The 5,625-nt window shown below is 42.9% G+C and overlaps 1 pseudogene; it reads left to right on the plus strand.

The window, feature by feature from the left end:
• The first annotated feature begins 2,238 nt into the window (after positions 1-2,238).
• LOC131896911 (large ribosomal subunit protein uL10-like) lies at positions 2,239-3,283 on the plus strand (annotated as a pseudogene).
• Positions 3,284-5,625: the final 2,342 nt, after the last annotated feature.

A 5,625-nucleotide genomic window follows, 5' to 3' on the forward strand; every position in this document is an offset into this window, starting at 1 on the left:
GGCTGTAGTGACCTTGGTGGAGATAAACTGAATTTTATACGCCTTCACCTGATTGCCTTTTCTGATCTCTGTCACAGAACTGTGAGTGTTACCCATAACCATAATGCCACCACAAATCCCTTTTCTTTGATTCCATCCAGTTTTCAAAGATTAGTTTATGCATTTCTACAGTTAATTCTTTCCATTTTTTTTCTCATATGTGTTAAGCCCTTCCTTCTACTAACTTCCTGGGTGTATCAGGAGTGTACTTATCTTCTTCCCGCAGGATAGTGAGAGAATGCTATCATGTGTGATCTCTGCTATGGCTACCCACAACTCCATCCACACACATCTCTGCTTTCTTCTGTTTAATCGCTATGAGTCCTTTACAAGGATAATCTCTATTCCTTCGAGAAGGAGTACATAGGAACTTGTTTGAAAGATGCAGCCTGCCTGTAGTGACTCCAAAGGGGAAGGCTCAGGAAATCAATACTTCAATCTCACTTGTCTTCTGTCTTTCCCTGTCTCTTGCTAGTGCTTCTTGTTGATCGAAAATAATTAAAAGCCAGATGGCACGAGAGACCATTGATAGAAACGATCTTTCAAGAATAGCACAAAGGGAAAAGGGAAAGAACAGCTCCAGAAAGCCAAAAGGAAATGCCTAGCACATCACTTGGCTTTAGAGGAGGAACTGAGAAGGCACTTTCAGCATTTTGCATCTTAATGGAATTCACTCCCCTATGCACACTTTGATTCTAACTAATTAGTGTATAGGGTCAAGAGGAGTAGAGGGGAATGTACTGGACCTAGGTTTTCTATCAAATACTTCAGCAGCAAAGAGGTCTCAGCATCCTTCCAACAGTATCCATTGGAGAAGAGACACCACCCTTAGACTTGCTTTGCCTACTGCCCATGTGACAGCCTACTAATAGGTATTCTGCAGTTATGCCATATAGCTCCCTTTCCATAGTCAATTTTTGGTCTGTGGAGACACCCCTACTTCTACACATGAAGGGATGCCTCTGATGACTTTACCCATGCATGGTTTAGAAGGTTCACGCAGCTGTTGAGCCAATGATTGCTTACCTAAGGGCTCTTTCTGAAATCACCTGGCCCTGATCACCTGTAGGAGAGAAATGTCTAATGATGATAGCCTCGGAGATAAATAAGATGAAGATGTCTGCCACATTTTCTATACAATTAATTTAGCTTCTCCTAACTCTTCCTTGCTCTTGGTAACATCCAGTAGCCCCAACCACTATAGAAGGAATTGTTTTGTTATTAAGCATACATGCTTCTCTGTCATAGCAATTTTAATCCATATTCAGTCACTGTTTATGATAAATGAAACAAGAATTTTTCCTTAGCCCTAAGTTTCATTACAGACAAATATGCATAAGTGAGGCTGAGGCCATAAAGACATATTGTATTTGATGGAGACAATGAGAATCTGCTCTCCTGATTAGATGCAAGGCTACATCAGGTAGGTTTGGGCCAGAGTCTGTGAGTCTGGACTACAGGAAAATCCTCTTCAGTTAGATCAAACCTGATCACGGGAAATAACATAAGCTAAGGCTCTCAAAAGACTTCACTGGAGAGCATGTTTATCTAGCAAATGATTCACAGTGGCTCCTAGGCCACTGTGTGAGCTGAGCTTCTGCCTGCTATTTTTAAGCCAGCCATTTATCAAAACCACAGCTTTATTAAAAATGTACCCTCCACTCTTCGGAGAACAAATATGAAAATCTGGTTTCTGAAGATATCAGAACCATTTATTTTTAAAGTTGGCAGCACAGGCTGTGAACGCTGCTCCGGGATGGATCTTTTCTGTGGATCCATATTTTTCTGAACAAGCTATTCTCCTCTCATCTACAAGAAACAATGAAATATTCAATGTGCTATGAAAAAAATTAAAATATTTTGAAAGCACTAAAGAAAGGAAACTGCATACCCTGATTGGAAACTGCTGCAGGGAGCCTCTCTGATGATACAGAAGAGAAACTTGTGGGACCAGGGCCCTCTGGTCCCCTTCTGTGCTCAGCTTCCCTGCAGAGCCAGTGGTATCACATTAGCTGACTGAACTAGCTGTTCATCCCCAAAGCTAAAACAAGAGGTTTGAGGTAGCTTCCGAGTCTGGCCAGTATCTTATTATCGGACAGCGAGTGAAGAAGTTAGTCAGCTAGTTAGCTTGTTAACTGCTTAGAATGAGAACTGGCTTGAAATTAGACAGATCCCCCTTCTCTCGCCAGTTGTCCTCATTAGAGTGACATCATCTTTAAACCCTGCGTGGCAATCCCTGATGCACCGCCGTGATGCCCAGGGAAGACAGAGAGACCTGGAAGTCCAACTACTTCCTTAAGATCACCCAACTTTTGGATGATTACCCAAAATGCTTCATTGTGGGAGCAGACAATGTGGGCTCCAAGCAGATGCAGCAGATCCGCATGTCCCTGCGAGGGAAGGCTGTGGTGCTGATGGGCAAGAACACCATGATGCACAAGGCCATTGGGGGGCACCTGGAGAACAACTGAGCTCTGGAGAAACTGTTGTTGCCTCATATCCGGGGTAATGCGGGCTTTGTGTTCACCAAGGAGGACCTCACTGAGATTAGGGACATGCTGCTGGCCAATAAGGTGCCGGCTGCTGCCGGTGCTGGTGCCTTCGCCCTGTGTGAGGTCACTGTGCCAGCCCAGAACAGTGGTCTGGGGCCTGAGAAGACCTCCTTCTTCCAGGCTTTATCCATCACCACTAAAATCTCCAGGGGCACCACTGAAATTCTGAGTGATGTGCTGCTTACAAAAACTGGAGACAAAGTAGGTGCCTGTGAAGCCACACTCCCCCTTCTCCTTCGGGTTGATCATCCAGCAGGTGTTTGACAATGGCAGCATTTATAACCCGGAAGTGCTTGACATCTCAGAGCAGACTCTGCACTCCCGCTTCCTAGAGGGCATCTGAAATGTTGCCAGTGTTAGCAGATTGGTTCCCGACTGTTACCTCAGTGCCACATTCTATCATCAGTAGGTACAAGAGGGTTCTGGCTTTGTCTGTGGAGACTGAGTACACCTTCCCACTTGTTGAAAAGGTCAAGGCTTTCTTGGCTAATCCATCTGCATTCATGGCTGCTGCCCCTGTGGCTCCCGCCACCACTGCCGCTGCAGCCCCAGCCAAGGCTGAAGCCAAGGAAGAGTTGGAGGAATCAGATGAGGGTATGGGATTTGGTCTTTTTGACTAATTCCCTCAAAACAACCAACTCAGCCAGCTTAATTTGAGAAACATGGAAATAAATAAAAGCTACTTCTGTTAAGAAGAAGAAGAAGAAGAAGAAGAAGAAGAAGAAGAAGAAGAAGAAGAAGAAGAAGAAATTAGACAGATCCTGAGGAATTCCAACTCAACCAATTATTGGCTGTGTATTTGAAAATGTCTTTTCTCCACTGAAATCTATTTTCATTTACATCAATTAAAATATATATAAGTGTCTATTAGCAGCCTAGGGGATTGGCTGTGACTATTAATGTAAAAAGCAGACATTTATCATAATAACAGAAGCAAATACTGAAGTTGTACTTAGGCTATGCCCGCCCTCAGGATTACTTTGTGCTAACTCATTTAATCTAGAGAATACATACACAAAAAGTGTTATATTCATCATCAATCTACAGATTTTAAAAAATTCTGGAGTTACAGCAAGGTCAAATAGCTTGTCACATAGAAGATGTGCTTGAAAAGGCAGCGTCAGGATTCAGAGTCAGTGGTCTGGTCCTGGATCATAATCTCTAGACCTGCACTCTTCTCAACGTTAAAGTCTCACAAGGATTAATGTTAATTTTTTCCTTATCTACAATAACAGGTGGGTTTTATTTCCACAGAAAAGCCGGGAAGGTTATTATTATTAATTTTGCGGGGATGTGTCCCTCTGGGATTTTGAGGGCATATCTGACAGTTCTGGAGTTATATTCTACATAGATTGTCTTCCTTTCCGCTGTCTCAGAAATCCAATACACGGTAGACAGAAAGCATTTAGTTTTCGCTCATCACATCCTAACAGAAGCCAGCTGATTTCATTATACTGATATACAGTGGACAAACAACTGTGGGTTTCGGTATTTCTGATGTTCATCAGGCCGTCCAGATTTGTGAAGCTGTCTGGAAGCTGAGGAGTCACACAGCATGAAGATACAATCTCTGTCACACTGCCGCCGTCAGGAAGCTGAGGCACCAGTGGCCACCCACAGCCAACTCGGAGGCAGAGCTGAAGCTCCGCCACTTTTGTAAGTGACAACAAAGGGAACCGTGTTGTGTCAGAACTTCTTCCAGATTTGTTGTTCTGAATGAATCGGTGTGCCTGGAAGCTGTGGCTGTAAGAGTTATCAATAAACATGTTTGGTGACTGAATGAATGAACTGAAAGCTACATACAAAGCTAACTTTGTAAGTAAATCAAAATTTAAATTCCTGGAGGAAATCTATCATTTTACAAACTCACCTTAGGCAATGAAGATTTTTTTTTCTGTGATAGGACATGTTCTGGCTTTCCTATTTCATGTATTTATTATGATGAAGATTCCTTTTTCAATTGGTTATGTTATTTGACAATTCTGATCACACACACACACACACACACCCCTCCCTTCCATCCCTACCAATCTCCCCTACAATTCCTATCAGTCCTCTTGCCTGGTTATTGACTTTTGGTTTTCTTCTGTGACACATTGAATTTAACCAGGGCCATCTGTGTGGCCATTGGATTGAAACTATCCTTTGAAGCCTGGTGGGTAGTGGGTACATAACTGAAGACAATGATTTCCTCTCTCCCTGAATCTATCAGTAGCAAATAGCTTAGCAGTGAAAGCTAGGGCCCCCTGAGCCCTTCCTTCATCTATGCCTATTGGCAGGTCCATTCATATAAAGACCTAGTCAGGCATCTGAAGCTGCCGTGAGTCCATTGTTTCAATGGTTGTATCTCTCTCTCCCTGATGATGGCATTTTGCAGCCCTTCTTCCAATCATCCGTATCTTATATTCTTTCCATACCATCCTCCTCTGTATTCCCTAAACCTTAGAAGCTATGATATAAACATAATCTTGTTTAAGGTTGAGCCCTCATCTGCCACTTATTCTTGGCACCTTATATCCATGAGTTTCTGCATTCACCACCATTCACAGAAAATGTAGCTTCTCTGATTAAGGTTAAAAGTAGCAGTTGTCTGTGGCTGTAAATATAAGTATTTAGAAGGCAGTTTGAAACTTGGTCGATGTAACTAAATAACAGTATTTAGTCCCACCTTTATGCCCCCATCCAGGGACTATGATCTGGACTGTCATTGATTTTTTTTTTTAAACCAGGTTTGCAGTTAAATGCATGGATTCCTCTCTGGGGAAGGGTACAATTAGATCCAATTAGAGAGTATTTGCTTATGCCCATGACAGAGTGCCTCTATTGTACGAGCCAGCACATCTGGCCTAGATTGGTTTCAAGATTGTAAGATTCAGAGCTAGATAAGACCATTGGTCCTTTTTCTCTCCCTGTAACCTTTATCTCATGCCCTGATACTGTGAAAGGTATCAGACAAGGATGGAGCCTTCAGCTCTGTTCCTGGTCATTTCTCTATATCATGCACCCAAGGTCTGTGATGCCTTCAGCCGTAGGC

This window comes from Peromyscus eremicus, chromosome 1 (assembly GCF_949786415.1).
Source record: "Peromyscus eremicus chromosome 1, PerEre_H2_v1, whole genome shotgun sequence".
Taxonomy (NCBI): domain Eukaryota; kingdom Metazoa; phylum Chordata; class Mammalia; order Rodentia; family Cricetidae; genus Peromyscus; species Peromyscus eremicus.